The sequence below is a fragment of the Balaenoptera musculus genome, chromosome 2 (genome assembly GCF_009873245.2).
Source record: "Balaenoptera musculus isolate JJ_BM4_2016_0621 chromosome 2, mBalMus1.pri.v3, whole genome shotgun sequence".
NCBI lineage: Eukaryota > Metazoa > Chordata > Mammalia > Artiodactyla > Balaenopteridae > Balaenoptera > Balaenoptera musculus.
In genome coordinates this window covers 729,501-748,522 of record NC_045786.1, presented here as the reverse complement: position 1 = coordinate 748,522, position 19,022 = coordinate 729,501, and the positions used below count along the sequence as shown (strand labels likewise).

General features: G+C 41.6%; 1 protein-coding gene across 2 annotated transcripts in view; it reads left to right on the top strand.

Moving 5' to 3' along the window:
* MPP7 (membrane palmitoylated protein 7) overlaps positions 1-19,022 on the top strand; it is a 262,627-nt gene that overhangs the window by 132,593 nt on the left and 111,012 nt on the right. The window lies entirely within an intron of this gene.

The window sequence follows — 19,022 nt, the reverse complement described above, 5'->3', positions numbered from 1 at the left end:
GCAGGATTATGTGTTTCGAGAACTAAACCAGCTGCCTTTTTTTCATAGGGTACCTTTTGTACTTCTAAGAGTGACTGATGCAGAAACAGTGTTTATCCAGATTAGGTGATGTTTGGAAAACATCTTCTCAAATAATTGAAGTGGGCCTTTTGCTTCAAGGACAGCAAGCAACCGTAGTATTGCCAGTGATAAAATCCAAGCTTTCAAGCAGTTACTAGAATCTTGAAGACCTTGTATCTGCCACTGTGAGGTTGCCACTCTCCCTTTTGGATGACATCAGTGGTGATATTAACAAACATGATTTGTTGTTGTACCATGAAATGTGTAAACATTTGGAAAACCCACATAACTCATGGAAGCACAATTTTCCACGTGACCGATGCCTGGAACTACAAAATCATACGTGGGCAAAGGGCCACGTGGAGCGCAGAGGAGGCCCGTGATTGTGATGTAATAGAGTCTGGAAGGCTCATCCATAAGGCCTCAGGGCTCACATTGCAACTCGCCTCTAAACAGCTACCACGTGTAGCTATCTGGTGTTGAGTCCATGAGTCTCCACAATTCGCTGGAAAAATATGACTCCCTCTTCCCAGTGTGTGTGAGGCCTGATTTTCTTCCTTTACTTCAACCAAAGAAACATATCCCAACAGGCTGAACGCAGAGGCACACTGGAGAGTGTGCCTACTTCAGCCGGAACTGAAAGATACCGACAAATTTGTAAAACAATATAACTCTTCTCTCTAGAATTATTATTCTGGAAACTATATTTTTCATTTTATGAAAAATGTTATTTTAACATGTTGGTTATTTTAAATTAATAAAAATTTCAGAATTCTTAGTTTTAATTTCACTGCTACGGACACCAGTTAAAAAGAGTCGCATAAGAACTCTTCGAGGTCCTCAGTGAATTTTAAGAGGACGAAGGGTTTCTGACACCAAAGGTGTTAGACTGCTGTTGGTCGGTACTACCGTAGTCAGCACAGCAAACAGCTCAGTGCAAATAAAAGGCAGTTTTAATTTTCCCCAATCCCTGCGCCACAGTGTGATACGTTGAAACTAGCTCTTCTGTCTCTTAAACAAAATTTCTTGCCAAGTCTGTAACTCCCAAGGCCTTTTCAGTTATTAAAAGACCAGTTTAAGACTCCTTTGTCATATCAGATTTGAATCTCACCTCTTTCCTTCCCTAGTGCCAGCCAGGGGTAGCTGAGTTGATATGGGGACAGGCAGTGTGTTCTTTCTTCCCCTCCGCCCCCTCCTCTCTCTCTCTCTCTCTCCCCCTCCCCGTCCCCCACCTTGGGACATGGACTGGTTTACTTCTGGGAGGAGATCCAGCTTTTCCAGTGTGTTGCGGCTGGGAGCAAAAAAAAAAAAAAAAAAAAAAAGGGAAAGGGGCAATATTTTTTGCTCGATTGTCCATATTGTTGCTGCTTCTCAGGCGGACACTTCCTGGCATCCTTACCTCTTTGTGTTAAGCGCACAGATGTTGCGTGTCTCCGGGGGCACGGTTGGTGTGACCCACAGCCTTGACCGTGCGGTTGGCTGTATTACCAGCGAGGCGGCTCAAGCCCAGCTGTCTGCAGTGAGGGCCACTTGCCCCCTAGGAAACTCACGCTCCTTGCAGAGCAGGCAGCGGGGGCTCTGCAGCGGCTGCCCCCCGACTGCGCCCTCGCTGTCTTCTGACATCTCTCCTCATTGCTCTTCGTTCCCCCATCAGATCGACACAAAGGCTAAAACAGCCAGTCAGCCGCCTGAGCTGGAGGCTATCTTTTCAGTGTTCGTATCTGCACTTGATTCTCTGGTTAGCAAGTCTCTGAGAGGCTTGCTTCACTAGGCTGTAGACTCCCTACTCCTATTTTTCTCTTCTGTCTTGATAAGACAATTTTTCTTTCTTTTGTCCTCTTTTATATAATATTACACATATACGTATACTATATATGCGCGCACACAGAGGGAAGGGGCAGATGGGACAGTAGGGATGGTTGATAGTTATATTTCAGCCACCTCTTAAGCTCCAGACAGATGTATTTCCAGTTGTTGGAAGTTTCCCTTAGAATGCGGACTTCATACTTTTTTCTTCAGCCTTGGGCACTAGACGTCAGTTTGGAGGCAAGAAGAAAAAAATCACACTCACCATCCTCTTAAACTGTGATCTCAGAATGTCACCGGCTGGCTGGGATTGCAAGATGCATAGATCCATTTATCATTAATTAATAATAATTATAACTTTTGAGCTTCTGTGTTATGAGAGGTATTGGGCTAGGAGCAAGGGGTATAGTGGGAACTCTAGGGACATTGTCCCTAGTTTATTAATTTCATCATCGAGTGGGGACTGGTGTGAGCAGGGAAAGAAATGGATCCGCAAATCCCAAATCTGATGAGGGTTTTGATCAGAAAGAATAGGGAGCTATCAGGGCGAATAGTGGGGGAGTGCTAACGTGGTTGGATGGGACTGTTAGGGACTATGTCTTTGTGTAAGTGACATTTCAGCTGGGACCCAAAGGTGAGCGTGGGCACCCGGCGCAGCTCAGCAGCACTGCAGGCAGAGAGGAGGCCTTGAAGGTCCCTGTGGTTGGCACTTGGGGGAGAGTAGCTTGAGCTGGAACCCCGCAGGGGCTGGGTCCTGCAGGACCCCAGCTATCTTGAATTTCGAAGCACATTGACAAGCAAACCCTTAATCTCAAGTGCAGTGGCAAGGCATTGACGGATTTGAGTAAGGAAGTGACAACTAATTTACGTTTGCTAGATATTTCCACTGTGAGTGAAGTCTGGTTCCTGTCTAACACTCATTTTCCATACAGTCACGGTGGAATGTACTCTGCCTTCCCTACCAGATCCTAGCTCATCTCAAAACTATGCGTTTCCTCATCAGCTTCAACAGAACTTGAGACTGTGGGCAAAGGGTCTTTAAATTCCCACAGGGAGGTGATGGCTGACAATGATGGCCAGCTTGGTCTGGTCTCGGAAGTAATTCTGATGGTTACCGCTTTTTCCAAGAACCCTTGCATCCAGCTGTCAAACTTTTTCCTGTGTGAGGAGTTTGTCCTTTCTTCTCCCCCAGAGATAGAACTTTCTCCTTTGGGAATAGGGCAACTAGGGTGATGGCTGCTTTAAGACAGGTCCTTTTTGCACATGTTAACAAATGTGTTGGTCTACATTTTTCATCACAAACCACGTTGTGCCTGGAAGTCTCACTGCTTTTGCACTCTCTTCCATCGTTCGCTGCTTGCCGTGGTCAGAATTAACTTCTGCCTTTTCTGCATCCACCCAGGCTTTCTTAACCCTGTGGCCACTGCCTTCGTTCAAGTCCTTTTCTTCTTTGACTGTTTTTGAAGAAATGTCAAAGGGGGTGTCATTTAGTCAGAAATGTGTATTCTCTACTTGAGCAGAGGCGGTAATTCTGCTTTGATGTTATCTTTAGGCATCAGTTATATCTTAATGTGTGTGCGACGTTATGTCTGTCGTCAAGGGGAAACTAATGTGTCCTCTCCCTGGAATGTCAGTGGAGGGTCTGAAGGAGAATCAGGACATAAACTACCATTTATGGGGTATTTTCTATTTTCCAGAGACAGCGTGAAGGTCTTTTAATGATTACTTTAATTTTCACAATAACCCTATGTAGTAGGTACTATTATTATCCTAGTCTAAAGATGAAGGAACTGAGGTTTAGGAAGTTATATTAGTTCCTTTAGGCTGCCTTAACAGAATACATAGACGGGGGACTTATAAACAGCAGAAATGTATTTCTCATAGTTCTGGAGGTTGGGAAGTCCAAGATCAAGGCGCCAGCAGACTGGAGGTCTGGGGAGGGCCTGTTTCCTGGTTCATAAACACCCCTCTTTCTGTTCTGTGTCCTCACATAGTGGAAGGGGGAAAGGGGCCTCTGGGTTCTCTTTAATAAGAGCACTAACCCTCATTCAGGAGGTCTCTGCCCTGGTGACCTAATCACCTCCCAAAGACCCACCTCCTGGTAACATCACATTGGGGGAATAAGTTTCAACATATGAATTTGAGGAGAAACATAAACATTCAGTCCATTGCAAAAGTTAAGTCAATTGTCTAACTGGCAAGTAAGGTGCAGAACTGGGATTTAAACTCAGATGTATTTGAATCCAAGGCTCTTAATAAATTAAATTGATACTCCGTCTTTAACAACTGTGAGAATGTTATAAATTCTTCATGTGTATTTTTCTTTGCCCTTGTCCTTTGCCCCCATGTGAATAGCAGTAAAACCCCTAAAACATCATGGACCTGTACGCTTATCTTTGGGGGCAGCAAGAAATACAACAGCTGGGAAGTTTTGATTGAACCCACGGATGGGGAGCTTGCGGATAGGGAGGGCCAGCTGTATTCCCTGCTCCACCCCCACTTTATATAAGGGATTTGCGCATCTGCAGACGTTGGTACCCACAGGGGCTCCTGGAACCAATCCCCTGTGGCTACCGAGGGGTGACTGTCTATCCCATCCTATAGCAGGCTTGGGGGTAGGGGCAGTAGTGGTGGCAACTGGGAAGGGATGGAGTCTTTTGGGCCCGAGGAACCAACAAAGTAACCTGCACGGAGCAGTGCCAGGTCTGCTGGGATTTCTTAGCACTAAAGCGGTGCCCTCCTAACTGGTTTCCTGTTTCCAGAACAACTCCCGCCCCCCCCGCCCCCCCCCCCATCTCTACAAGGAAAAGGGAGGGAAGCACAAATCCGGCCTTGGATTTCCTCTTTAATGTCTTTTTGGGAAGGGTGAGGTCTAAGCCTCTTAGCATGAATCATCCATCTGTATTTGGGAACCTAAAATAAGAATTTTTAACCTTCTTGGGATCATAGGTCCCTTTGAGTTTTTGGTGAAAGTTTTGGATTAGTTTCCTAGAAAAATACGTGCAGACAGTTTGCACAGGGCTTCCAGGAGGCGACAACCTGCCGAGAACCATCCGCCCCATAACGCGGACCCTAGACATGCAATCTGCCGCTTTTTAAAGACAGCTGATGCCATCTTTTGTTCCTAAAAGACTTTCTTTTAAAGCTGTAATTACAGTGCTTGCTTGTTAAAATGTAAACTGTTGGGTTGGCCAAAAAGTGCCTTCGGTTTTTAAGTAAAAATAAAAGACGCGTTTTTCATTTTCACCAAGAACTTTATTGAGCAACATATTCACCCTTTTGCTCCACTACCTTCTGCCATTTTTCAGGCAACTTCATAATTCCATCTTCCCAAAACTTTTTATCTTTTTGAGCAAAGAACTGTTCCAGGTGCCTTTTACAGTCTTCCAGGGGATTGAATTTTTTTCCATTAAGAGAATTTTGTAAAGGCCAGCATAAATGGAAATCTGAAGGTGCAGTGTCTGGTGAATACGGCGGATGAATCAGAACTTCCCAGCCAAGCTGTAACAGTTTTTGCCTGGTCATCAAAGAAACGTGTGGTCTTGCGTTATCCACATGGAAGATTATGCGTTTACTGTTGGCTGATTCTGGACGCTTTTCGTCGAGTGCGGCTTTCAGTTGGTCTAACTGGGAGCGGTACTTGTTGGAATTAATCGTTTGGTTTTCCGGAAGGAGCTCATAATAGAGGACTCCCTTCCCATCCCACCATATACACAACATCACATTCTTTGGATGAAGACCGGCCTTTGGTGTGGTTGGTGGTGGTTCATTGCGCTTGCCCCACGATCACTTCCGTTCCACATTGTTGTACAGTATCCACTTTTCATCGCCCATCACAATTTGTTTTAAAAACGGAATGTTTTCGTTACATTTCAGTAGAGAATCGCATGCGGAAATATGGTCGAGAAGGTTTTCTTCGCTTAACTTAAGTGGAACCCAAACATCAAAGCGATTGACATAACCAAGCTGGTGCAAATGATCTTCAACGCTTGATTTGGATATTTTGAGTATGTCGGCTATCTCCCGCGTGGTATAACGTTGATTGTCCGCAATTATTGTTTCGATTGATCGCTATCAACTTCAACTGGTCTACCCGGCCGTGGAGCATCTTCCAGTGAGAAATCTCCAGCACGAAACTTCGCAAAGCACTTTTGACACATTCGATCAGTCACAGCACCTTCTCCATACACTGCACAAATCTTTTTTTTTGCGTTTCAGTTGCATTTTTACCTTTCTTGAAATAATAAAGCATAACATGCTGAAAATGTTGCTTTTTTTCTTCCATCTTCAATATTAAAATGGCTACACAAAAATTCACCGATTTTGATAAGTCTTTTTTTAAATGCACTCTGATACGGCAGCTGTCACACACAATCTAACGAAATTGTTTCAAATGAAGTTAAAGACAACTAAGTGCCACTAGAGCCATCTTACTGAAAAAGCCGAACGAAACTTTTGGCCAACCCAATACAAGCAAGCCTAGAACACAGTGGACTGCTACTTGTACATAGAGACCTGCCCGAATTCCGTGATCTCACACCACCCCATCTGCCATTCGTGGTAACATCCACCATCACTCTGATAAAAATTTAGCAGTTCCCAGCTTTTCAATTAGTATTGAAATACAAATTTTTTTTTTTAATGGCAAATCTGATCATTTCACTATGAGGGCAGGAATGAAAGAGGTATGTACAAATATCGGACAGTTTATATACTTCTGGAGTGAATAATTCAAGTTCAATTTTTGTTGACTCACTAACACATTCCAAAGAAACTTTAATGCCGTGGCGACTCCCTCTAGAATATTGTTCTGGGAACTAAAGGAATCTGATCTGCGGAGAAAGTTCTGGGAAGTGATTTCAAGTAGAATCAGTACATAGTCAACCAGAATCAAAAGGTTGATGGTTTGTTGCTTTTTATAATTTATCTTAAGCCTAAAAACTATTTTTGGTGCTTATAACCACTTTATCCCATGTCCGTTATAAGAATCTTTGTAGCAATGCTGCAAGCGCCCTGGCCTGACTTGCAGGCAAAGTACCAGGGGCTCCCAGTGGTCTCCTGTGAAAAGGCTCCCCCCACCCTGCTTCTGGCTGTATCCCTGGAGTAAAGTTACAGCGTCAAAGCTCTGTTTTTGACTGTGCTTATAAGCACAAGTATACCCATAAACTCACGCCATAGAGAAGGAGGATCTAGAGACAAAGACATTATAAGGATCTCTCCTTTAACCATGAAAAAGTAATTCCAAATTAGATGAACTGTTCTTTATAATTTAGAAAAAAATTAAAATCAGGTAGAAACACTGGCCAAAATGGATCTCACCAGCCAAATGAACATAATTACTCATGAAAATTCAAATATAAAGGTCCTTAGACTCTCCTCCTGGAAGTAAAAAGTGATTTCTTTTCCTTTTACAATAGTATTGCACAAGGGAACTGGATGCCACCTTGTTAGAGGCCAGAATTAATTTACATTAACTGACCAACTCAGCCTTCTAGTTCCTACAAGAAATTCTTAGAAGTTCTGGGTAAGTAATTGCAAACATTCTTTTAAATGCATTTCTGAGCTTGTAAGAAAGAAAGGGAAATCACTTGTTTTAGAAGTGAAGTGGAAACCAGATGCCCTGCAGGTAGCTGACTGCTTGAGTTTCTGCTGTGTCTGTGATGGAGCCGTTGGCCAGAGCTGGGGTTGCGGGTCGCTGTCCTGACGTTCCAGCTGCACGGACGGCTGGGAAACACAGAAGACAGCTACTCTCCTGGGGTTACTCTGTTAGCGACTGGGAAGGGGTGGAAGACACCAAGTCGCTTTCTAGGGAGATGGTGAGGAATCTGGTCGGCCTCATCCTGGGATTAGGTAGGAACAGAAGAAAGTCTGCTCTAAGAATATGTAACCATGAATCTGTTGGTCCATGGCTTGGGGTTTGAGTTTTTTATCTGCAAAATCCAAGAGTCCCGAGCTGTGAAATTAGCCAAGGGGCTAGTGCCCTCAGAAGCAAATAAAAAAGTATTTCTGCAAAGGTATACCTCTCACCCAGGACTCCCTCACATAATGCCCCAGATTACCGAGCATTTGAGAAAACAGTTTCCCTTCAGCCTGCAGTCAGCAGACACCACCAATAGCAAGGCGAGGGAGGAGTGCACGTCCTCGGAAGTGCGGCCCTTGACCCGCCGCCTCTGTCCAGCTGCAGGGAGTCCCCGTGGAGGGAGAGGGTTGGTGTCGGAGAGCAGCTGTCCGCCTCAGGAACTGTCATGAACAGACGCGTTTGAAGAAGACGTACAGGGAAACCTTAGGGAGACTGCATTTCACATCCGTGTCACTGGCAAAATGTCTGCTGGTGCCAAGTATTAGCAAGGGTTCTGGGGCCACGGGGAACACGCACACACTTTCAGGCACCCAGGCAGGGCAGGAAGGAGTCACGTGAATGGATATTTAATAGCAAAATGTGTTAACGGCCAGTGTTCCTCAATTGAAAAGTGGATCTATAAACTACTGTTGATTAATATGATGGAATATTGTTCAGCTGTCAGAACGAATGAGCTGGATCCGCATGTATCAACACAGATAGGGCAGATTGTATTGAATGAAAACTCCAGTCGTAACAGAAACAGTGCCACTTGTTTACATTTAAAATGATAATAGAACGTATTGTTTTTTTAATTGAAGTATAGTTGATTTACAATGTTTCAGGTGTACAGCAAAGTGATTCAGTTATACATATACATATATATTTGTCCCATTTGTTTATTTTTAACATCTAAAATTTTTGAAAATGGTTTCATTATTAATGTTCCATTTTAAAACACTTCAGACATATAAAAAATAAGAAAGTATGATAAATAAGCTGCATACCCAGCATTAAAATTAAAGCAATATTAACCTCGTATAGTTGCTTCAGATACTGTATGAAATAAATCATAAGAGCCGTGGCTAAAGGCCCATGCTGAAACTGCTGGATATATTCCCATACACACTTCCATATTTTTAAACATATATACATCCATAAACAGTACGTGCTATTCTGTTCACAGTCGCCAAGACATGGAAACAACCTAATTGTCCATCGACAGAGGAATGGATAAAGAAGATGTGCTACATATACACAGTGGAATATTACTCAGCCATAAAAAGGAACGAAATTTTTGCCATTTGCATCAACATGGATGGACTTGGAGGGCATTATGCTGAGTGAAATAAGTCAGACAGAGAAAGACAAAAACTGTATGATATCACTTGTGTGTGGAATCTAAAAAACACAACTAACTAGTGAATATAACAAATAAGAAACAGCCTCGCAGATACAGAGAACAAACTAATGGTTACCAGTGGGCAGAGGGAAGGGGGGAGGGGGAGGGGTTAAGAGGTACAAACTATTAGGTATAAAATAAGCTACAAGGATATTGTACAACACAGGGAATATAGCCAATATTTCATAATAACTAAATGGAGTATGACCTTTAAAAATTGTGAATCACTGTATTGTGTACCTATAACTTATATAATATTGTACATCAATTACACTTCAGTAAAAAAAAGGAAAATATTTAGAAGTAAACAATGGTGCGCTATACACAATGACTAAAATTTTTAAAAAACACACGTGAAAACCGCCTTTGGCATCCTTATCATCAGAAGCATCACCTGAAAGGAGGGCAGAGATGAAAAGAGGGAGAGGCGAGCACGTGCTCTCACTTCCAGTTTCCTAGCGGACGGAGTGACTGGACAGGAGTCCTCTGTCACCTTCACGCCACCAGCCCTGCAGGCGGTCTGATGCGCCACCCCGTACTGAGCTCTGCGAAGTGAGCGCCAAAGTGCGCAGCGGCGAAAATGGACAAACATGTCTTCCTTCTCATCTCTTCGATTAATGAATAATGAATGGAAGAGGGACAAGTCATATTTTAACTTAAACAGATCTCCTGAATCTCCCCTTTGTGTGATTATGCCCTCTTAGCTCTTTCCCCCGTTACCTTTCTAAATAGAAAGGTTAGAAGCACTTACACTCTTGCCATATTTTGTTTCCAAATTGCCTCTGAGTATCTTTCTCCTGGGATGGGTGTTTATTTCATTTAATATTTTATGAATGGGTAAAACTCCGATTAGAATAGTGTACCTTTTCTTTTGTCCCCCGTCGTTTGTATGATGTACGTGTGGGGCTGGGTCACGTAAAGAAGGAAGGAATGAAGTAAGATAAGAACAGAAAAATATTAGAAAACAAAAATGGTAAAAAAACTAATGAATCTAAAAGGCGTTTCTTTGAAAACACGGTAAAATCAGTATTAGTTAACTAATGTAGGGATGAGGGGTGAAAATAAAGTTACAAACACCAAATAAGAGATGGTCACGAAGAAAAAAATATGGAGTAAATTCAAAGACTTCTAAGAGACTATTTTGCTTAAGTAGCTTCAGGTACCTTTTTTTTAAAAGCCAGACAAAAATGGATAATTTTCTAGGAAATAGTATTTTCTGCAGCTGATACTAGGAGAGATAGAAACACCTAATTGGAGAAATTGCTGTAAACAAACCAGAAGAAATAAAATACCAAAATATATCAGAGACAGCTGGTTTCTCAGGGGAATACCATCAAATATTTAAAGAAGAGATCACTCCACTGGTATTTAGATGTTCCCAGAGCATATAAAAGGTAGAAAGCTTCCATAATTTTAAAATAACGAAATGAGTATAACATTGATATCAAGACCCAGTAAAGGCAGGACCAAAAGAAATGTCAGTCTTAATTATGAATATTGATGCAGAAATTCTAAATAAAGTATTGGCCAGTGGAATTCCCCGCACATTAAAAGAACAATACATCGTAACACTTGAAGTTCATTGTGGGTTGGATGGATTAGTATTTGGAAATTTATAAAGGGAACTCATATTAACGGGTCAGATAGGAAAAACAATATGTATATGCTGAAAAACATTTTGTGAAATTGAGCATTCATTCTTTTTTTTTGTTTTTTAAACGTCTTTATTGAAGTATAATTGCTTTACAATGGTGTGTTAGTTTCTGCTTTATAACAAAGTGAATCAGTTATACATATACATATGTTCCCATATCTCTTCCCTCTTGCATCTCCCTCCCTCCCACCCTCCCTATCCCACCCCTCTAGGTGGTCACAAAGCACCGAGCTGATCTCCCTGTGCTATGCAGCTGCTTCCCACTAGCTATCTATTTTACATTTGGTAGTGTATATATGTCCATGACACTCTCTCACCCTGTCACATCTCACCCCTCCCCCTCCCCATATCCTCAAGTCCATTCTTTAGTAGGTCTGTGTCTTTATTCGCATCTTGCCACTAGGTTCTTCATGTCCTTTTTTTTTTTTTTTCCTTAGATTCCATATATATGTGTTAGCATACTGTATTTGTTTTTCTCTTTCTGACTTACTTCACTCTGTATGACAGACTCTAACTCCATCCACCTCATTACAAATACCTCCATTTAATTTCTTTTTATGGCTGAGTAATATTCCATTGTATATATGTGCCGCATCTTCTTTATCCATTCATCCGATGATGGACACTTAGGTTGCTTCCATGTCCTGGCTATTGTAAATAGAGGTGCCATGAACATTTTGGTACATGACTCTTTTTGAATTATGGTTTTCTCAGGGTATATGCATTCATTCTTTAAAAATACTCTTGATAAATTTAGGATGCGTGGGTCCTGATTTCACGAGATAATATTTATCTGTGGCGATGTGAAACCAGAATTTATCACCTTAAAGACGGGAACAAAACAAGAATGTCAGCTCTCATCAGTTTTATAAAATTTTTTTCTGGAGGTGTCAGCCAAGAATATTAGCCCAAAGAGGGAGATGAGTCGTAGAAAATGGAGAGGAGGACATACAGTTAGCACTACTGCCTCTGATCTTTGTTGTTTTCTTGTTTTTCAGTTTTAAATTTACCCTTCTCTTTCTTGTCCCTTTTTTTCTCTTGAGCTAAAGTTTTTTTGTTTGTTTTTTTTTCCTTTTGGAGAAAGATTAAATTATTATTTTTAAAAGAGGGTCCCAGCCATTAGAGTACTTTCACTTTTTTAATCTTTACACAATATAGTGTGTAATTTTCAGCTCTTCTAGGTTGTCATTGTGATGCATGGATCTTCTTTTAATACCTAATTCCCTCCTCTCCGTGTTTTTAAATAAAGGAGGGAGGTAGTGGTGTGTGTGTGTGTGTGTGTGTAGTGTCTGTGTGCACACATGTGCATTTCTGGATTGGGTACCAGGATTAACACAGCAGAGGTTCAAACCACCGTGCTCTTTAATACTCATAATAGAAGGCAAAAGGATTTTACAGCTTTGGTTTATTTAATATCATTCAGGTAACCTTGATTGTGGTTTTCAGTTTACCTCTACACATCATTGAGAGGTTTAAAACAAATGATTGCATTGAGATTGGTCAAGCTTTATTTATACTTTTGTTATTGAAGCTTCATTTAAGGCAATTTCTACTGTACGTGTACCAAAATTAGATTGCTGGCACCAGATTTCCTTACAGAAATTGAACATCTATTTTCAAGATGTGAATGTAAATGAAGGTACCTATAGCTTTCCTATAAGCCTTGGTTACATATACAAATGATTTTTATTTTAACTGACTTCTTCTGATTAGAAATGTAATTACAGAAAACAAACCCTTATGGACACTATTTTAATAGACCATAAACATATATACATTTTGAGTTGTCCTTTTTTTCTTAATAGTGTATTTTAAATATTTCAGCACATGCCATTCTTTTTTAGGATCTTGTTTTTGAATAATTGCATATTTTTCTATCATGTGAAATTAATGGAACCAGAGTCTCCCCTTCTCCCCAGACTCTTTTTTTTTTTTTTTTAACGCCTAGGTCCTTTCTCTCCTCAGTTCCTTCCAGTTTTGCTCTCTCCTTGTTCTTCAAGGGAGAAAAATGAAGTACACTTTTATTATGCGGTCGAATCTGCAAAGGGAAATGTTTATTTAAAATAAATGAGGTTTTGCACATTTGGCGATCCATAATATTTAGTAAGGGACGCTGTTTGCCTTACTGCTAAAGCCACGACTTTGGTTATATATTTGTCTATTGGATTCCGGAATGTTACCCCTCAGGGAGACTTGCCAAACTGTATATCAGAGTGAACTTTTCTGGGGTGTAAAGGGAAATTACATAGTGGATAACATGAAGTGATGCCATGTCATCCAATAGAGAAGGCACTAGCCACACACGGATGTTTAAATTTAAATCAATTAAAATCACGAATTCAGTCCCTCAGGCCCACTAGCCACAGTCCAAACGCTCAGTCCAGGAGCCACGCAGCTGGTGACTCAGCACAGCGAACGAGCAGAGGATGGGTCCAGCATCAGAACGTGCTGTTGGGCAACCTTGGGGTCACGGCTGTACATGTTACCTGTTTTTATATTAGAGTTTTTACGTCCGTTTGGTTTTAAATTTTTGTTCCTAGTATTATAAATACTAGTAAAAAGCAGAATTTCAAGGTGTTTGGAAACGGTGAACAGTTCAAAATTATTTAGAGTAATTTTTACTTTGCTAACCAACTTAAATTTTAAAATTTAAAATTATGTACTGAAGTAAAAACACATCTGGACAAAGGGTTGCCAGCATCTGGAAGTTCTAGGAGAACATTTAAAATATTCTTGATTTAGTACAAAGTCCAGGGACGGGCAGGGGAGGGTGGGCTCTTGTATCCTTGAGTGAGGGTCTTGGAAGGATGATGGAGAAAGAGGAAGCTGTTTTTAAAAGACCCTCAGAAGAAGCAAATTAAGTGTGGAGAAATAACGTATTTATTTGGGGCATGTAGTTTTAGGTTATAATTATAGTAGTTTGATAAATCTAGAAAAATTAGAAACCATAGGAAGGGAAAAAGCAAGGGGGAGGGGTGGACGGGAACCGTCAATCATCCTGTTGTCATTGGCAACAGCCGTTGTGATTTGTCACCTCTCTATCCAGCCTCCTTTCTGTCATATTCATTCAGCAGTGAATGAGGTCAGTGAAGAACACAGACGAGATCTGAGAGGCCAGTGGGGTGATTAAGTGCCCTGAAGCTAAGCCAGATGGCCTGAGTTTTAAATCCCAGCTCTGCCATTTGTGGGACCATAGCCAGTTATTTAACTGTGTACCTGTTTATCTGTAAAACTGAGACAACTGACAGTGGTATCTACCTTTTAGTGTTCTTGTGAGGGTCACGGAATTAAAATACTAAACTCATTGAAGACCATGTTATTAAGAGTCCTGATAACTGAGGTAATACAGGCACATGAGCTTCGGGGCTTATTGTTGCAGGAAGGCAGACACTTAAACAGGTAGTTGCAATAAAGTTAGATAACTTTTATGAGCGGGTAAGTTTAGTATTCTATGATAGTATATGTTCAGGTGACCTAATTCTTGATAATTATTTAAGCAAAATTAATTTAGCTTTTAGGACAGTTGGTTTCATTTTAGATTATATTTTGTTAGTTTCTTCAAATCAACTGTTACTTGTTTTATGGCTTGTATTCTGTAAAAATTGTTTATTTCCATAATATGATAAATGTTGAAAGCTTCCAAGATATTAAGTAAAAATGTTGCCCTGATCATTCTGGTAATATCATAAGTGTCAAAACTCTTTCCCTGATGCTTTGCGTTAGGTACCAGGTTGCCAAAAAGGTAATAGAATCCTCTCTTAGCAATAGCATCTGCCTAATCAAAATAAAATCTATCTTCCAGACTTTTTACAAGAGAGTTTGGTTAGCTTTGAGCATAATTAAAGAGTATTTTACTTGATACCTATTAAAAACAGGAAACCATGAGGTACAACTGTTTTTCATATATAGTGGGGGGCAATCTCCTCAACTGGAAATAAGAAGAGGCTAAAGTAAGTTTTCAAGCATAAAAATTTAAGGGCACCGAGATTGGTTCAAGGTGGCGGAGTAGAAGGACGTGCTCTCACTCTCTCTTGAGAGAACACCAGAATCACAACTACCTGCTGAACAATCATCGAAAGGAGGACACCGCACTCACCAAAAAAGATGCCCACATCCAAAGACAAGGGAGAAGCCACAATGAGGTGGTAGGAGGGGCGCAATCACAATAAAGTCAAACCCCATAACCACTGGGTGGGTGACTCAGACTGGAGAACACTTATACCACAGAAGTCCACCCACTGGAGTGAAGGTTCTGAGCCCCACGTCAGGCTTCCCAACCTGGGGGTCTGGCAGCGGGAGGAGGAATTCCTAGAGAATCAGACTTTGAAGTCTAGCGGGATTTGATTGCAGGACTTCAACAGGACTGGGGGAAACAGAGACTCCACTCTTGGAGGGCACACACAAAGTAGTGTGCACATCGGGACCCAGGGGAAGGAGCAGTGACCCCGTAGGAGACTGAACCAGACCTACCTGCTGGTGTTGGAGGGTCTCCTGCAGAGGCGGGGGATGGCTGTGGCTCACCATGGGGACAAGGACACTGGCAGCGGAAGTTCTGGGAAGTACCTCTTGGAGTGGGACCTCCCAGTGTCTGCCATTAGCCCCACCAAAGAGCCTGTAGCCTCCAGTGCTGGGTCGCCTCAGGCCAAACAACCAACAGGGAGGGAACCCAGCCCCACCCATCAGCAGTCAATCGGATTAAAGTTTTACTGAACTCTGCCCACCAGAGCAACACCCAGCTCTACCCACCACCAGTCCCTCCCATCAGGAAACCTGCACAAGCCTCTTAGATAGCCTCATCCACCAGAGGGCAGACAGCAGAAGCAAGAAGAACTACAATCCTGCAGCCTGTGGAACGAAAACCACATTCACAGAAAGATAGACAAAATGAAAAGACAAAGGACTAAGTACCAGATGAAGGAACAAGATAAAACCCCAGAGAAACAACTAAATGAAGTGGAGATAGGCAACCTTCCAGAAAATGAATTCAGAATAATGATAGAGAAGATGAGCCAGGACCTCAGAAACAGAATGGAGGCAAAGATCGAGAAGATACAAGAAATGTTTAACAAAGACCTAGAAGAATTAAGGAACAAACAGCTAGAAGAATTAAAGAAAAAACAAGCAGAGATGAATATAATACAATATCTGAAATGAAAAATACATTAGAAGGAATCAATAGCAGAATAACTGAGGCAGAAAAACAGATAAGTGACCAGGAAGACAGAATGGTGGAATTCACTGCCATGGAACAGAATAAAGAAAAAAGAATGGAAGGAAATGCAGACAACCTAAGAGACCTCTGGGACAACATTAAATGCACCAACATTCTTATTATAGGGGTCCCAGAAAGAGAAGAGAGAGAGAAAGGACCCGAGAAAATATTTGAAGAGATTTTAGTGGAAAAGTTCCCTAACATGGGAAAGGAAAGAGCCACCCAAGTCCAGGAAGTGCAGAGAGTCACAGGCAGGATAAACCCAAGGAGAAACACGCCGAGACACATAGTAATCAAATTGGCAAAAATCAAAGACAAAGAAAAATTATTAAAGGCAATAAGGGAAAAATGACAAACAACATACAAGGGAACTCCCATAAGGTTAACAGCTGATTTGTCAGCAGAAACTCTACAAGCCAGAAGGGAGTGGCAGGATATATCTAAAGTGATGAAAGGGAAGAACCTACAACCAAGATTACTCTACCCGGCAAGGATCTCATTCAGATTCAATAGAGAAATCAGAAGCTTTACAGACAAGCAAAAGCTAAGAGAATTCAGCACCACCAAACCAGCTCTAAAGAAATGCTAAAGGAACTTCTTTAAGTGGGAACCACAAGAGAAGAAAAGGACCTACAAAAACAAACCCAAAACAATTAAGAAAATGGTAATAGGAACATACATATTAATAATTACCTTAAATGTGAATGGATTAAGTGCTCCAACCAAGAGACACAGGCTCGCTGAATGGATACAAAAGCAAGACCCATATATATGCTGTCCACAAGACAGCATATATTAGAAGAGCTAACACCCATCCTTCTCAAACTCTTCCAAAAAATTGCAGAGGAAGGAACACTCCCAAATTCATTCTATGAGGCCACCATCACCCTGATACCAAAACCAGACAAAAATACTACAAAAAAAGAAAATTACAGACCATTATCACTGATGAATATAGATGCAAAAATCCTCAACAAAATACTAATGAACAGAATCCCACAATGCATTAAAAGCATCATACACAATCAAGTGGAATTTATCCCAGGGATGCAAGGATTCTTCAGTATATGCAAATCAATCAATGTGATACACCATATTAACAAATTGAAGAATAAAAACGATATAATCATCTCAGTAGATGCAGGGAATCAGACTCCCTGACTTCAGACTATACTACAAATCTACAGTAATCAAGACAATATGGTACTGGCACAAAAACAGAAATATAGATCAATGGAACAAGATTGAGAGCCCGGAGATAAACCCACGCATATATGGTCACCTTATTTTTGATAAAGGAGGCAAGAATATACGATGGAGAAGAGACAGCCTCTTCAATAAGTGGTTCTGGGAAAACTGGACAGCTACATGTAAAAGAATGAAATTAGAACACTACCTAACACCATACACAAAAATAAACTCAAAATGGATTAAAGACCTAAATGTAAGACCGGACACTATAAAACTGTTAGAGGAAAACACAGGAAGAACACTCTTTGACATAAATCACAGCAAGATCTTTTTTAACCCCCCTCCTAGAGTAATGGAAATAAAAACAAAAATAAACAAATGGGACCTAATGAAACTTAAAAGCTTTTGCACAGCAAAGGAAACTATAAACAAGACAAAAAGACAGCTCTCAGAATGGGAGAAAATATTTGCAAACGAATCAACAGACAAAGGATTAATCTCCAGATCTCCAAAGAAGACATACAGATGGCCAAGAGGCATCTGAAAAGCTGCTCAACATCACTAATCATTAGAGAAATGCAAATCAAAACTACAATGAGGTATCACCTCACACCAGTTAGAATGGCCATCATCAGAAAATCTACAAACAAGAAATGCTGGAGAAGGTGTGGAGAAAAGGGAACCCTCTTGCACTGTTGGTGGGAATGTAAATTGATACAGCCACTATGGAGAACAGTATGGAGGTGCCTTAAAAAACTAAAAATATAATTACCAAATGACCCAGCAATCCCACTACTGGGTGTATACCCAGAGAAAACCATAATTCAAAAAGACACATGCGGGGGCTTCCCTGGTGGCGCAGTGATTGAGAGTCTGCCTGCCATTGCAGGGGACACGGGTTCGAGCCCTGGTCTGGGAAGATCCCACATGCTGCGGAGCAACGGAGCTCGTGTGCCACAATTGCTGAGCCTGCGCGTCTGGAGCCTGTGCTCCGGAACAGGAGAGGCCGCGATGGTGAGAGACCTGTGCACCGTGATGAAGAGTGGTCCCCGCTTGCCGCAACTGGAGAAAGCCCTCGCACAGAAACGAAAACCCAACACAGCCAAAAATAAATAAATAAATAAATAAATAATTAAAAAAAAAAAAAAAGACACATGACCCCCATGTTCATTGCGGCACTATTTACAACAGCCAGGTCATGGAAGCAACCTACATGCCCATCGACAGACGAATGGATAAAGAACATGTGGCACAGGGCTTCCCTGGTGGCGCAGTGGTTGAGAATCTGCCAGTGCAGGGGACACGGGTTCGAGCCCTGGCCTGGGAAGATCCCACATGCCGCGGAGCAACTGGGCCCGTGAGCCACAATTACTGAGCCTGCGCGTCTGGAGCCTGTGCTCCGCAACGAGAGAGGCCGCGATAGTGAGAGGCCCGCGCACCGCGATGAAGAGTGGCCCCCGCTTGCCGCAACTAGAGAAAGCCCTCGCACAGAAACGAAGACCCAACACAGCCAAAAATAAATTAAAAAAAAAAACAAAAACATGTGGCACATCTATACAATGGAATATTACTCAGCCATAAAAAGAAATGATATTGGGTCATTTGTAGAGACGTGGATGAACCTAGAGACTGTCATACAGAGTGAAGTAAGAAAGAGAAAAACAAATATCGTATATTAATGCATATATGTGGAATGTAGAAAAATGGTGCAGATGAACCGGTTTGCAAGGCAGAGAGAGACACACAGATGTAAAAAACAAACATATGGTCCCCAAGGGGGGAAAGCAGGGACGGGGGGTGGTAGTGTGATGAATTGGGAGATTGGTGTTGACATATATATATACTAATTTGTATAAAG